The sequence below is a fragment of the Syngnathus leptorhynchus genome, chromosome 13, assembly GCF_054491065.1.
Source record: "Syngnathus leptorhynchus isolate UIUO chromosome 13, UIUO_Slep, whole genome shotgun sequence".
NCBI lineage: Eukaryota > Metazoa > Chordata > Actinopteri > Syngnathiformes > Syngnathidae > Syngnathus > Syngnathus leptorhynchus.
The window spans coordinates 6,483,478-6,499,938 of record NC_141207.1 but is presented as its reverse complement, the minus strand read 5'-3'; the positions used below and the strand labels follow the sequence as shown (position 1 = coordinate 6,499,938).

The following is a 16,461-nucleotide window of genomic DNA, read 5'->3' as shown; positions in this document are numbered from 1 at the left end:
AGCTGGCGCAGTAGTACACAAGTCGCCAAGCGGGGAGGATCATGGGAACCCAAACCCATGCCAACCCGGTCACAGCATCCTTGGATCTTTTGAGGCGTCCTTGAAAAACAAAATTAGCAGTAAAAGTTGTTGACTATTACTCCACTATTTTGTTGATATAGTGGTTGACTTTTTTTTTTTTATTTCTCACAGCAAAGCACTCAACAAAGCTTCTGGTAATCCTAACCATAGAACTACAGGATATTGTCAATTTTGAAACGCTCACGTTTTGATTAGAAGAGCTCAGTGTGTCTCTTTGGACATACGTGTGTATGTCGAGTCAACCCTGAGGGGGGCCAGGACAGTGTAATTATAGCGTGGAGATGTGGTGTCAATCCCTATGGAAGGCTTGTATGTTTTGTACACGAGCCTGAGCAGATGGTGAAAATAGCAGTACCGTGATGAGCTTCTCAGTTTCAGGTCCTGTACCCAAAAAAAGAAAATAGATGTAGTATTAGAAGCCGTTGTGATTGTACAGAGTCCAGAATTTATATGGAAGTCGCAATGAGTCTGACAACAGCCCGGGGACAAACAATTATTGTGCATTGGCAGCAAAATGTGCATGCCAAGTGAAAGATATCACATTCATTTAAATCCAATAAGCTTTGGATTGTCTTTTCACCCCTGGAGGAGAACCAGTCCGCTCGTGTTTATGTGACAATCTTTAAAAAGAGAGACTCTCCACCCATATGATTTTAAAAGCCCAAAGCTGGGCAGCTTACAGGTTAAGAATAAATAAAGTAAGAAACAAAATGATCTCCAAAATGAAGAGGAAATAAATAAGAAATGAATAAATAATACAAAACTAAAACATGCCCTATGAAATGTATTTTAATTAAACTAATGAAATTAAATAATTCCTCCACAATTTCACTTTCTGACCCATCTCCCTCCTCTCCTGCTCTCCTTCGGCCATGACTGATTTTTCACCTTCCTCCTGGTTTGCCAACCTCAGCTTGTCGAGGGGGGGACCGGAACACTCACTTGTGTTGACGGACGACATAGGCCCTGCTGGCTATTTTTCTTCATGATGTGTGAAAGCCTTTTCATTTGGAGTCGCGCCGCCCACCGCTGCACTTTTTTGTCAGGTCATTTCTTCTCATTCTGGTTTTCATGTCGCTCTACTTTTCATCTTTTTGTAGCTCTCCCACTTCCTTGCATATGTGCTTTCAAAATGAAGCATTATCAAATGAGTGGCAGGTTTTAAAAAGATTCTCAAGAGATTCTTTTTAAAGTTGTTTTCCAACCTCCTGCCATGACTAGGTATTTTATTTCCCCGCACACCTGTTGCTTTCTTCCAGCCCGCCATGCCAACAATCAATTATTGAACATTTCATTGAAGTGCCAGTCCATCCATCAAGCTAGCATCACCGCCACGTTGTCGTCCAGAGCAAACATTAAACACAAAATTAATCGGCCTTAATGACAGATGCGTCTCAAGCGTGAGACATGTGTCCTATGAGCATCTCTGCTGACATTGGCGGGACGCCACCGGCGCTTTTGTTCCCGTTGACCCTATGACATGGCCCGGAAAGCCGGCGGCCGTCTCTTGAGTGTCACAGAACTGGCGCTGACCCAAAAACATGCTCATGTAATGTTAATGTTACCAAGCAAGTGACAATATCAAGCAATTGTGACATATCTAGTTAGCATCACATCTGTACTAATGATCTCGCCACCTCAGATAATCAAATCCCATTGTTTACATTTTACACTTGGCTGAACCAACGGTACAAGAATCGCCTTGAGCAATGAACCACACGAGACGATACCAAGTCTCAAGACAAAGCCATGCTTATTTTTTTTGCTGACTACATCTTCATCCATCAGTTCACAGGAGAAAGTCGACTTCCCTCCCGCATGCCCACACATCTCCCTCAAGGCTTTCTTTCTTGCCGTTATCCTCTCTCCACTCCACGACCCCGCTAATCCACTTCCATGCATCGTTGTTGTTACTCCTGCTTGGACTGATCTCTGGTGACTCACTAACCTCCGTCCGGGCCAGTAGGCGTGGGACAAACCTACACACGGAAAACAACAACACGCAAACACCCCGCGGCACTCCGCCTTTGTCTGGCCGTGCCATGCAAAATTTCACTTTAAGTCATTGTGATGGAAAGGTGTCAAAAGGCTAATAACACTTCCAATTCATTTCCGGGTCATTCCACACTCATAATCATCTCATTTGCTCACGTTTGTTCCTTCTTTGGGTGCGTGTTTTGCATGTGTCGGTGCCGTGACGAAGGCGTTGGCCCAAGAAAACGTCTGGCGTGTTTGTGAAGTGCATGTGCCAACTCTGAGCTCAGCTCGCCTTGCCTACAGGCTAACGAACGACGTGGCGGGCACATTACTCATGCACACACACACACACACGCACATGATTCAGTAGTGTGTCTGTTCTATGTTTCAGTATGCCGTCACTGTGGTCGCGCCTTCGCAGCCAAAGGCCAGATGGGCAACGCACGGCATGGGGCGACTGGGATCAAGGACACACTCCTCAACTTGAAACTATATGTGTGTGCACGCACGGAAAGCAGGTAAGCACACTCGACTGGTCAACAAGCCCCGCCCCCCTAATACACAACCCGTCAAGACTTCCTTTGCGGCCTGTTTTTAGCCAGCGTGTGATCGCAATGTTGGCTGCTATTTGATCGCCATTCAACACACTGACAGTTGATACTTCAATTCAAGTCCCCCAAACACACACACACGTTATATTATTAACTCAAGGTCATGTTTCATTTGTCATTCCAGTTACACGATGTGTATCATTAAATAATAAGTCAAAAGACGAATGACGATGTTAATATTGCTAGCGTTGGGTTGAATCCTCGTACCTCTAACATCACCATACTAAATATTTAAAGCAATCAATCAGCTAAATGCTAACAAATGACACAAAATACCATAGAGCATCTAAGATATTGAACACAAATGGTGCAAAACTAAATCCACGCATTCATTTTGTCAAGTTCGAATCCATTTGGTGTCGTACTGACAGGAACATTGTTACAAAACGTTATCTTGTGCAGGTGTGGCTTTTGGCATGTCCTGCCAAGTACACAATTCTACACTATTAAAAATTCAACAAAAAACATACATAATGTGTGTAGCCAAAGAGACAGGCCAGGCTTTCAGTCCAGAGCCGCCGTCTCCCTAATGTGTCCCTGCCAAAATCCCTCCTGAGCTGTCAAAAGGAAATTGCACACAGGTACTAAGCTGCCAAGTCATAGATGAATAATCATTGCGTGAGGATATATAGTTTCCTGATAAAATGTCGTGTACAATTTCTGTAGGTCGTCCTCCATAAGATATGAAGCATAAAAAAAAAAAAAAATTCCAGTCGTTTCCAAATGCAGCACGGCATTTCCCCTTGATTGCAGCTCTCACATGAGGCACGGGTGAAAGTAATAAGGGCACTTTGAAACTGACAAACGACTTTTGAGTCCAGAGTTGACGTACAGCCTTTTTCAACCTGCGCAGTTATCGAGGCGCATTGCCTTCATGTTTTATGTATATTGTATTTATCAACATGCGCCCGCTCAATAATTTACTGACGAATAGTGCCGGTGCATTATGCAGGCTGGGAAAGCTACTGGAAGGATGCTAGCATGTGGGAAGCACGCGTGCCTAGCCTGCTTAACGTTTGCGGGGGCCGGGGGGGATTATTAATACTGTGCCTTACTGTAGGGAGCCTCCTGAGGAAAGAGTGGAGGACATTCATGAAGGTCAGCGCACAACAAAGTCGTGCCGCCACCTCTTTGGGTGCCAGAAAGAACAATAATGCTCAGATTCAGCGACAATGTGACACGGTAACGATAAAAGACGAGTAAATAGGGACAAAAGGGATGTTGATGCTCTTATGGGGATGCGATGAAACATGGCGTAGCTTCCATCTTCACCTGAATGTGACTTTCCTGCACCGCCTCAGGCGCCGATTTGTGAGGATGCCTGTAGAATAAGAGACTCCTTTTTTTTCTCCAGACGACCAGAACCAAAGTTAACAAAAGGTGCACACAGAGAGGCTTTAGAACAATTTTGTCTTGAGGGTGAAGAAAGTTTGTTATGATGGCCATAGTTGGGTGTGAATTGATTGCGTTTCCATCGTTTCCTGTGGGAATATTGACTCCAAAGAGTTTGCACTGTAATTGATGGGAGTCTGCAGTCCGCTGATTGTTTTTCCACTGCGAGATGCAGCAGCCCAAAACATAGCCACAAAAAAAAAAAACAGATTGAACTGTGCCCCTTTATCCAATTTTTTTTTCATGCAAAAGTCATTCTTTGCTTTTAACATGACCTCATTTAAATAAATCAAATTGAATCGTTATTGTTACGCAACCCTTGGTCACAAGATCCTTAGAGATGATGTCACAAGACTCTTTCGAAGCTGAGCTGTTGCAACGTCTGCGGTCGGTAAGTTGGTCCTTACTTGCTCTTTATTCATTTATTTAATGAGGGTAATTTTATGCACATTTTACAAGCTAGCTTAAATTCAAATGTAGTCATGCGGGGTCTTGTTCTTTTATTCAGCTTTGCCATCTTCTAACAATGATATTGCATTGATTGTGTCATTGTGCGAACATTTGTTATTCACAAGAACTGTATGCTTGTCGGCAGGGATATATATATATATATTTTAATGATGCAGTGTGTTTTGTAGATGTATATAACAAACTATTGTTCCATTTTTTTTAGCTTTCACACAAGATGTTTTCCGCCGCTCCCTACCAAGTATGTCAGGTGAGTACAATCACATGGTTCTGCCTGTGTGTTGCATTGTAGAAGACAAAGGTATGTTTTTGGAGTCAATAAATCATTTTCTGAACTAATTAAGTGAAACTAGATCATTTCATGAGGTGCACTTGTTGATCGCTCACTTAAGGACTCAGTCATTCTCACATCCATGTTAACGCACTCACACACACATGCAGAAGTGCAAGTGCAGAAGTTCTCCACACAGGAGTCAACAGTGAGATGAATACTGAAAGCTTGTTTTCCCGTCTGCCTTGCAGGACTTGAATGCAGCACACACATTGAGAGAGAGAGAGAGGAGGGGGCGAGAGAGCGACCAGATGAGCCTCACTGAACAGCAGCAGGGTCCTGTTTCAAAAACGCATGCACACACACACTCCTACACACACATGCAAACCAGCATCGGTCCGAGCCGCCGGTGGCTGCCCCTCACCGCTTCTCCCAGGCGCGAAGCCCGCCGGGAGACGACGAGCAGGAGAAGCCCCCCGCCGACAGGAGAGAAAGCAAGAGGAAGCTTGGGGGCTTCTTTTGGAAAGCGCTAGAGGAGAGAGAGCGATTGAGAGAGCTGCTCCGAGAGAACAACATCACAGCATCGCAGCAGCTTGCAGATGTGGAAGGAGCGCCGCTCAAGTTCCCGTCCTGGGTGAGCCTCTTGCTCGTATTTGGCACACTTTTTACACACGCTCGCTCCCATTTTAGGATTATCATAAGACGAGTCTCAGCCACTTTGTTGCGCTTCCTCCACCATCCCTCCTTTTTTTCTTTGCTTCATGAAAATGTACCCGTGTGTCGGCGTTAGTGTGTCGTCAGCCAGCAGCTCTCAATCATACTTTAATGATGTGAAGGCGATGCAGTTTTTGGATGGATCCTTGCAGTGGCTGTGACACATCCAAGGCAGACTCTTCACGTCCCTTTCAAAAGCTTTAGGACACTTTATGTATTTAGCACCAAAAGGATGATGCTGATTGCTTTTGCCCCCCCCCCTTCCAGGAAAAGAGCAACACTACAGTATCTGTATCGTATTGATTGATGGCATCTATGCCCGAGATCCCCCCCCCCTTGTGAGGATTTAACTAATGTCCCTGTCAATGTGTTGATGTGCTCCCTAAGCTGACCAACGCTATGGACAGAGCAGTCTTTAGGATACTTGGAGCTGTAGGAAACATAAGATGGGCTGCCCTTGAGCAAAGCCTCTACTATCCCAAAAAGGGAAAGAAAGCCTTGGTGGTACAAGGATATCCGCAAAACAAAATAAAAATTACAAACCCAAAAATTATTCAAAAAATGCTTGTGACATGTTCTTTATTGGGGATGGGTGGAAATGTGTAAAGAAATTCCAAGAAAAATCAGAAAATACCCAAAAGTCATTTAGTTGACCTGGCACCTGGTCCAAGCACTTTCCAGGAGCGGTTAGTGCCCCTTCTAGCTCCGCCTCGTATGTCATCGGTGTGTTCTACGAAGCCTCCTGACCGATATATTCCAAATCTGATTTGAAATGATGCTTCTGTTTTGGTTAGCGACAGAGTCCAAGCCAAGTTCTTATTGATTGAGCCACTGCCACCTCTCATTTTGATTGAAGGTGTCCCAGACAGCTATGGCATGTCATTATCCGCCCCACTTTGTCGTGGCGTGACGTTACGGGTCGTTAACCAGCTGTCATGAGCCGCGAATGGCCGCTTTGTAGCATCAGCGGGGCAAAGTCGCGATTGGAATGAACGCAAGCGGAGTGTGCGGGGTGCACGGATGATGTCAGTAGTAAAATGTCTGCTGACGGGTCAATTAGTGCTTCAGAGCGCATTGTGGAACGGCGGGCGGCCTCCTCGTCCATTTCTTCGCCCCGCTCTTCTCATTCTGATCCCCTCGGCTGAGCATAAAGCTGTCAGCGGCGCTCAAGAGCCACATTAAGTCCACTTAACGATATCGCTGCCAAGCTGCATTGTTTTCAGCTTTACGGCAGCAGTAAAACACACACGCGCGCGCCGTCCGAGAGACGAGGCCGCCGATGCTACTCCTGCTGAAATTAGAGCCTCGGAGTGACTTTCCCGTGGCCGCGTTGTAAAGGTTTGACAGTCAGCCGGATGGCCGCCGCTCCAAGGCCGTTAAACCACTCGGATGGTGCTAGAACCTCCATGCAGTCACCTTTGTAATGAAGCCCGATCCGCCCTCACAGTTTGTAATTTATTTTTCTGTCATAGTAAATGAAACGTATCCCGAGATGTTTCTGCTCTTATTTACTTTTAATGGACTTTCCTTCTTCAACCACGCACAGAGAATTTGAATATTTTATAATTTTATCACTTTAGATTAGATTTTCCAAAATTGCTAGTTTACCCCTGGGCTTGGATCTCAGCGGCTGATGAAAAAATGGAAGCAATCAAGAGAGTGTTTAGATAGTAAAGTACTGCATTAGCGTTGCACCTCATATATTTAATTTCTCCCGTGCTGAATGTCGCAGAATTCTGTCATCTTTGAGGAGTCCTCGTGTGTTTTCGCTATGTTGCAATGATGCAATTTATGCTTCGGCCTACATTATTCATAATTATCTTAGCCTACATAAAAAATTTATATACCACAGCTTATATTTGACGAACCGACGCGGCGCTGAAACTTCCAGCGGAACCCAAATTCGCACTTAATATTTTGAAGTACATGGCTGTCAGGCTCAACTCGAGAGTGTCAAGTGTTGACGGACGGGATCGTCTTGATGGGCTCTGAAGCTGTAGGTCAGCTCAGGGAGGAGGGGGAGGGGGGGGGCGCTCGGGTAAAGGAAAAAATCCTACTGGTTCTGCGTACTGCATATTTCATATTGCCCTTATGTAATGACTCTAATGGGAAGCGGACACATTTAGCGACTTCTAATTAGAGCTGAACCATTTAGAAAAATAATCAATATTGCATTTATTATTTAATATGGCAATTTTTTTTCAAGATCCTCTTCCCATATTTTTTTTTCCGGATGAACAAACAAGGAATAAATTAATCTGTATTAATAAGCAACATTGAATTGATTATACAGACATTCTTATAGGTTAGACTTACAATTTGAAGAGTCACATGCTGCTTCGCCAAGTCCAAAGACAAATTGCAGACACATACAAATAAATTTCCAGCGGCATCTTAGTCACTCAGACATTTCGGGATTTATGGGTTGTTTTGACAATATTTTTTATATTAATGTAATAAACCGGGAAACAAAAATAGCTTGTCCTTTGCAAGGAAGGAGGAAAAATGCATCGCGCAGAATGCAGTTTACAAGGTCTTCTGACTAACATTCCAACCATGGACCATACTTTTTATGAGTTCATACTGGACAGCTACTTTGGTAGTGCCTGGCATTTCGGAAAAGAGCCATAGCTGCCAATGTAGTTTTCTGGTTTTTTTTTTAGCACCAACAAAATGAGCACACTCACTCACAGGAGCTGCTGTCAGCCCCAGCTCACACTCACACTCAGACTTGTGATTGATGTCACCCGCCAGGTCCTCTTAAAACGAACGTTCCCTCTAGGTGAGTATAAAACAATAGGTGGTCTAGTTTTAGTGCTGTTCCGGTATGATAAACTTGCTGTTGTTGTTGTTGTTGTTGCTGTCTCCAGTTCATTTCACTTTATGTGCTTCCAAAGCTGCTGCCTGGCAGATTGAAATGCTGTGACTAAGCAGCCGTAAAACAATACATTGTGTAGCGCAGATGGGCCACGATGACGGGAATACGCCTGCCCGCCTCGCCATCTGGATGCGACTATTCCCGACACTTGCCTTTCAACAGCCTGGCTCCGAGCCAGTGCCGATCCATACTTGAAAGTCGTCTTCCTCCATCCCATAAGCTCGGCATTTGAGCCATGCTTAGCGAATCAAATATATGAATAAAACAAAATTAGATCAAAGCGCCATTCTCACTTTTGCCTTCTTAGCGGCAGTTTGTGGAACATGGTTTTGGAGACGGCAGCTTCCTGCAATATGATGCCCACAGTCAACCAGACCGAGAGTAAGCTAGCAACCAACGTCAGCAAGCGAACAGAGTAGCTCCTGGAGCTAAAATGACTGCTCAAAGGCTTTTCCGTCCTTCCACTTGGTTTCCCAACCGCATTTGGAGCAGCTGAGCCTGGCAACCACGACATACTGTCCTGTCGACCCACTCGTGTGTCCGCTAGGCCGACTCCAGTCTTGCCCATCCGTCACCGTGCGTAAGAGCGCTTTAATCAGCGCTCTTCAATTATGTAATTACAGCCCCAGATTAGACTCGTTTTGAAGAAACACCGCAAGGGCTTATCAGCTCATTTTGTCTTTGCTTGAAATATAATCACCCCAAATTTGATCCTATTGTGCGCAAAACAGAAGCTGATAATGGTGCTGTAATGTGGTTAGAGTTATGTGAAACTAAGTACAGCACATGCTGAGTTTATGAGCTCGAGAATCACTTGCGACTTGCGTTTGTTTGTACAAGTACGGCTAATTTCTTGACAGACTGTTACCCTCTTGCGGCAAGTCAGCTGTATATTCATGAGAATTTGCTGACCGTGGGGGATTTGAAATGTTAGTCCGCCTCCGTGTTCACTTTAATGATACAGAGGTCAGGCGGCGGTCGCAAAGTCCTTGTTTTCATTACGGCCTTTTTGAAAGCTTACCTTAAAGGCTTACAAAGAACAGCTGCCAGCCGACCAAAAAGATGTCGCATTTGACTTTGTTAGGGAAATGTTAATTGGCGCTAGGCTGCTATTTTCTGCTGACCTTTTGGTTGTTTTTTTTTACTTGCAATAACCCGGTTTTAGGAAATATTCGATGGCTTCTAGCTTATGCGGACATATGCAGATTCGTAAGAACATCCTATTCTCTGGTGTGCAAATGAGTTTTGTATATATCTGAAGTAATCTGATGACACACTAAAACTGTGCTCTTATGTGAGGAACGCATTATATTTTTCCCGAGCTGTCGTCTCAAAGGGCCGTCAAATCCTTGAATCTCTCGCTCCCTTGTTTTCTTTGTGCATGGTTGAAACTAATATATCATCACTTGTGCGTGTGTGCCTAAGCGTGGCAGGCTGGTGTGATGAGATTGTGCCTAACGGACATCCAGGCACACGCTCGCCTCTTCTTCCTTCATCTGGGTTGCCTGTCAAAAGTGTTTGAGAAGAAGTCTACTGGGATTCTTCTGTCAACTTTCTCTTCTGGCTTTGTTATTTCAAGCCGCGGTCTGCGCCGTTGTGAGCGTGAACACAGATGACTTGCTTCACGGTCAATGAATATGGCTCTTTTCATTTCTTTTAAATTCACAATATGTGAAGCCTTAGTAGGGGAGGGGGGGGCAGTGTCCCCCCCGGGGCCCCTCTAGCTCCGCCAGTGCTTGATTGTTTGTGCCAGATGTGTGACTTTACAAGTGGACTGTCACAGCAAAAGAAGATGAAATGAAAATTGGATGAGCAGGCTGCTGCATGAGTGTAATCAAATGTTTGGAATTCATTGAAATGTTGATGGAACTCGTGTGTTGATTCTCATTAGGCTGTACTTAATGAATTGTCTACTCTAGTTGTATGCTCGGAGAGCATCAAGTGTGTAGTCTTATAAATAGCAAGCTTTGGTGGCGTGCCGTCACATAGCTGGCACATGACAGGTGTGCTCAGGATCTTGAGGAGTTGATGAGTGGATGAGTGGACAACATTTCGAATTGATGACATGAGGCAGAAGCCCTTGCAGGCAGACGCTGTCCAAAGGCCGCTCGGCTCCTCTCACGAACGCTGTCATCACGCTTTCATTTCTTAGAAACTCATTGATTCCGTGATGGGTCCGCTGTCATCGCCCACCAGCGGCCTCACGCTCACTTTTGTTTTTCCCCATTTTTTTTTTTTTTGTTTGCCTCCATGGCTCTGTCTGAAGTTGCTGCGCATCGTCTTAGAGGAACTCGTAAATAATTTGCGACGGCGAAGACTTTCTCGTTGGGCTTTTCTGACTCCGAGTTCTTGTTGTGTCAGAACAGATCTGTTTCACATGTTGGCGGGGGCCCAATTACTCGACTCCCTCGGTTTTACCTCCAGGGAGGCTCTTTGCATCGTCGCCATCTTGTCGTTTGCTTCTAAGTGGCGCGGTGACGCAGATTGGTCATCCCGTGAACTGGCATTTCCGACTTTAGTTTGGGCTAAATTTCTCCCTCTGGACCTCCTTGATGCGCCTTCCTGCTTCTATATTTTTTTCCTCCTTGCTACCAAAACCTAATTCTAATTTGTTGAGTATTTCTTTTTCTGTCAATCTGCTTCCAGGCCTCCATTCTTCTGCTTCCTGTCACCAAAGCTGACAACTGCCGTCATGCGCCAACATTCACTTTTGCATTTTGATTTATTTATTTATTTATTTTGGTCTCCACCTCCCGTATAATGGGCTCCCCCTATTAATCAGACAACCATGACGCATCTCCACAGTTCTTAAAGATGACAGGTTGCAACTGTCAGCCACCCGAGCCACAGCGTGCACGCATGGCTGCCGTTTTGCTCGGCTCAAAGCGCCTCGCAACCCATTTTGTCGGTTCTCCTCCCCGCGTGTTTCTGTCAGGATACGTAATCCTTCATCACCTCCTCCAAAGTATTTCACATATCGGCTTCTCGCTGTCACAAAGAAGCGACATCTCTCCTCGCTGCACTTTTGTTGTTGCCTTTTCTTTGGTCGCCGCGCTTCGCTTTACTTAACGTGTTTAAAGGTCAGCGCCTGCACTCATCGCTATCGTTCCGATCCCGAGCTCTGTGTTGCATAGAGCCAATCTCTCCGAAGACGTGACACAGATACAGTCTGGTAGCGCTGAAAGCAAGCTGCTTTTCCAGACAAACATCCCCTCATTACTCAAGCAGACAAAACGCCTCGATCACGATTGCGCCCGCGAGTGACGTGAGGCTTGAAGATAAAGCACCGGCAGCAGCTGTGATCTTTTCGCCTGGCGGTAATACGGCCTTTGATTGCGTGGCAATTCATTTTGTAATCAACAAATTAACATTCCTGAATGTTCAACATTAATGCACCTTATGTGCAAGAAAGCAACAACTTTTAATGGGAACCCCCATCAAATTATTCATGGTGCATTTCATCTTTGTATATCTGCAAATAAGTCATTTTTATTCCCCATTCAGCTAAAAATAAAATGGCCAAGGCCAACATTCAGGAACCTCTTCAAAGGCTGCTACAGCTAATTAGTTTCAATAAAGTCGACATGCTTTTGTTTTTTTTAAAAGCAGATATATTTTATATTTCTTCTATACATACATTTCTATATAAATAACAGCCAGTAATAGTTGTCTTGGATGTACCTCAGCACAAAATAAGCCAATTTCATTACCTGCTCCCTTTCCCTGCTCCATAATACGTTGCATGTATTCTCGCCGAAATTGCCGGTCATCCCTAATTCTGCGCTTCGGATCTCAGCGGCAACGAGATTAAAAATGAGCAAAGTGTGATTGGAAGCCGAGCCGGGCGGTGTTGGCAGCTCCCGTTGATGCAGGGCAGGATTAGTGGGTGCGTCGCTCAAGTAGGCCAGTCGAAATATGGACAGTAGACCACATAAGACCCACAAAAACGGACGGCTCGGCACATTTCATCCAGCTGTCATCATGCGCTAATCCTGCCATCCACGCTGGCGGTCTTTATGTAAATCCAGATAATTATTGGCTTGGGACACTTGTGGATATTAGTTTTCCACCTCAAGGCAAGTGTCCCATGTGCAAAGTCTTGTGAGTATTTCGGAGACTTTCAATGCGTAGCCATTTTCTGTAACAACCAAAAGTAGGAACTCAGGAAGGTGCTTTATGCTAACGAAGCTTATTAGCGCTATGCTAACATATGACCTTTTGGTAAGGACTTCACACAATCCTGAACCGTAATTTTAGTTCTGCTAGAGATGTCCTGGCCGCTCCACCAATTTAGCTCACAAAGGTCATGATGATCTAGCACGGATGATATGTAAGACCATTAAAATGATTTTGAAGTTGCGAACAGTCATCCCGAATCCGCGCTTTTGTCCAGATCCTCACCTCGTGTGACATTTCAAGGGCATTTTCGTTGGCTGTGTGAAATTGGCGAGCGAGTACTTTGCAAAGTCGGGCCTTTAGCGGATGAGAATGAATAGGTTAAAGGGCGCCGTGTTACGGCTGATGGGAGCCCGCATCAAATTTCAGTATCTGCTCATACGGAGGGGCAACGGCTATCATGTCTGCTTCCACGCTGTGACATTCGAGCTTAAGTGTAAGCATTATGTCGGCGGCGAGCTGACGGATAAAGATATTCTCTGCGCCGGCTGTAACACAACTCCCGGGATGGCTTTTTGTCCGACTGCCAGTCTGTCTCGCACCCTTCAAAATACCTCACCTTGCACCTCCTGATGCATCTTCACAGATGGCATCCACTCCACCATCTCACTCCTTCAGCACTGGATGCTGACCAGTACCCTCAAAGTCTTAATATTGAATGAGCCTGAATAATGACTTTGCTGGTAGTAATTGATGGTGCTGTTTTTTTTTTTTTTTTTGGGCATCATTCTGTCTGTCAGTCAGTTTGATACGACACTGGCTGTCAGCCAATCTTCTTCAGGCACACGGCTGGTAGACACCATGTGAAATAGTCTTTCTGCTGGCCTCGTTTAACAGACGCTCCCCTCACACCTGGGACCTTCAGCGATTCCATCAGTGCCGCTTTATTACACACGCGCAACTTTCCCCACCCCGCCGCCGCCGCCGCCACCGTCGAGCCATGAATTATGGATGGACGCCACTCGGGCAGCACCGCGAGCGGCCGACACCACAGGATTACTTTCAATTTGCGCACCGCTACCCACACTCCCTCGCCGAAGTTGTCGGGGCCGCTTCCTCGCGGGACCTCCGGGGGTCTTATTTAGATTAGCGCCTGAACCTCGACGCTAGGCAATCTTGTAAAAAGGTTGGGGAAGGAATTGCCAAGGAACTCAGTGTGAAGTGAGACCAGCACATAGTCTTTTTTTTTTCTTTTTTATAAACAATGCTCAAGTAGTGATACCATCCATCCATTCATGCTGTTTGACAGGAAGCCCTTGTAGAATGCTACATTAGCTTCTCATGCTAGCCTCTACCAAACTGCTGGTTGCCGCTGACTGTGCGTGTGTTTGAACATTGATGGTTGATTTTGTCTTATATTTTGAAAATTACAAATTGGAACCCTTTTCACATTGCACTTAGCAAAGCGCACAGTATCTTAGCAATCAATTTTACATTCACACATCCAGCTAGCAGTTAGCATCTGGAATGACTTCTTCCCGCATCAAGGAACAAATTGCGAACCGTACTGTGATTCTTTTAGAAGTAATAGAAAGTTGCCCTGTCTTGCACCATTGTTGTCCCTTGATAACTACAGTCTAATTGGCAGCCAGTTGCTAACAGGCAGCCAGAAAGAAGTAGAAAGGGACAGACATCCTGTTAATAAAGCCAACTAGAAAGGACAGCGAGCGCCTGCAGGCTTCAAGAAGGCTTAGAGCGCTCTCGGGCTTATGATGCTCAACCTTGAGTGTGCGTAAAGGACACGAAAAGAGTGACCATGCCGGATGATGTTTTGTTCTGTGCCCAAAACCGTTTTCAGTCCTGTAGATCAAGTCCATGCATGCTATCTGTCTGTGTCGTTAAGTGGCATCTGTTCTCTATGCTTTCATTTTTCGAGAAAATATTACCTATGATTAATGAATGGACTCTTAATTACTATTAGACAGCTCATTGGAATCTTTCACGTCTCACGGGGGAGACTCCCATAACAATTAAGTCCGCCGACCGTGTAATAGTTCTCAGTTGATGGGGCGGAGTGATTTATTAGCTAATGGAAGTCAGTGTGTGAGGTCAGCTTGTGTCGCAACACTCGCAGAGTGCAAAGGGTCGCTCGCGTATGTCTTTGGCGGGCCAAATTGTGTCAGAGTGCGTTACGCTGACGCTCGGCGCTTTCCTCGGAGAAGCGCCGTCGAGCTTTACGTCTCGTCGTTGCTTCGGCTCCGTCGTGGTAACTCGCAGTGACTTTGCTGGGAGCGATGAGGTTCTACGGGAATGTTTCCAGTAGATGTCGACTGTAATGTCAGCTAATAGAAAACAGTGATGCTTCAAAAAACTCATATCAGCGTCCCCAGTCACACAAATAATCCTGCAATTTTTTTTAAAATATATATATTAACTTTGGAGTATTAGCGACTCGGTTTGCATAATCTATCAAAAGAAGGTCGCTTTAGTTCAAGTGCATTCTGAAGGGAATAATAGAACACGCTCAGACATTTGCTGATCAATCCCTCGCTGGTGTTTGGAATAATCTCATTTCGATTTAGGGGAGAGTTGCAAGAATAAATGTCATTTATCCAGAACTGCCGCACTGCATCGTAAGAAATTAAATAAAAAATGATAGCCGCATGCTAGCTAGCCAAAACATCAACATTGGCATCTTTACAATGCTAAATTTTGAAGTGATATATATGTTTATTATATTTGAAAGCTCTATATGTTTACGTGTTGTTGTTGCGCTTCTATTTAAGTAGCCGAGGTCAACCTTCCCCGGGTCACGACCGTACCACGTAACTCCCTCCATTATTGAACCGACGCTGGTTCCGAGGCTTTAGCTCAACAAGCTCTGAAACAGTTGCCTCTAATTAAAGATTCATGCGTGCTTGTCAAGACACGTTGGTAGTCACCCCCATTGTGTCCTCTGGTTTCACTCTCACGTCTTGCTTATTGGACACTGGAGTCATTTTAAGGATCCATTATGGTAATGAAGAAGCCACTTGGGACTTTTTTGGAGTGCTGTTTCATATTAATTTGCAAACAATGCTCCAATCAGTCGGGTTCTTAATATGAAAACCGAGTCGTCTTTCTGGCACCCAAGTGGTTGGTTGCCCCATCCGGTTTTTTAATCATCCTTGTTACGATGCGTGACGGCACAGATTTACTCACTAATGAAACTTTCCCACAGGCAGGTATGAGGAGTTTATTTTTTTAAGATGTGGTTAACCAGGGGTACCGAGTCAAGTTGATGGCTGATGTATTATACGCCATAGTTGGTAACAGCAGACCTTTCGTGTTTATTTATTTATTTACTTGTTTATTTATATTTATTTATATTGATTTATTTTCAGACTGCCCACAGTCTCCTCTTGAATAACACACACAGTCTCACTTGTGCTGAACTCAACGGTGACTTTAAGCAAAAGTGTGGCTAAGTTTCAGACAATGTCCCTCATCCATTTTCCATTCCCACCTGTCGAGCAGAAATGTGAGCTGTATTGTATTCTAATTCCAGCCAGTGTGTGGTAGTGTGCATGTGTATTGTGTGTGGGCTCATGTCAGTGCCTGCAGGGCCTTGCAGATTGATGGACACAGGCGACGACCACCCTCCTCCATGTAAATGACTAATGTGTTCCTCTTCGGGATTCGTCAGCACATAAGACGCACACTCGCACACACTGTACAGTAGTCGTGTAGCGACGAGTGGGCACGCGAGAGCGCAGTGTGAGAGCAGCCATTTGAAGAGCCCCGGAGCACGTTGCGCCTCGGCCTCTGAGCCTTTTTTTTTTTTGCTCACCGACACCTACGCACGCTCCCGAGCAAGCTTCCTGCTCATTTGTCTGCCTCGTCGTGTACTTGCGGCGGCGTTCCTTTCCTGACACTCTGATCAGACCTTCTAGGCACTCTCTCTCGCCAAATAT

At 45.2% G+C, this 16,461-nt stretch overlaps 1 long non-coding RNA gene across 1 annotated transcript; it reads left to right on the top strand.

The window, feature by feature from the left end:
* Nucleotides 1–2,491: 2,491 nt before the first annotated feature.
* LOC147047170 (uncharacterized) lies at nt 2,492–5,272 on the top strand. The gene is made up of 4 exons (XR_015068056.1): nt 2,492–2,576; nt 4,392–4,452; nt 4,735–4,779; nt 5,052–5,272. It is a non-coding gene; the product is annotated as an uncharacterized LOC147047170 (long non-coding RNA).
* Nucleotides 5,273–16,461: the final 11,189 nt, after the last annotated feature.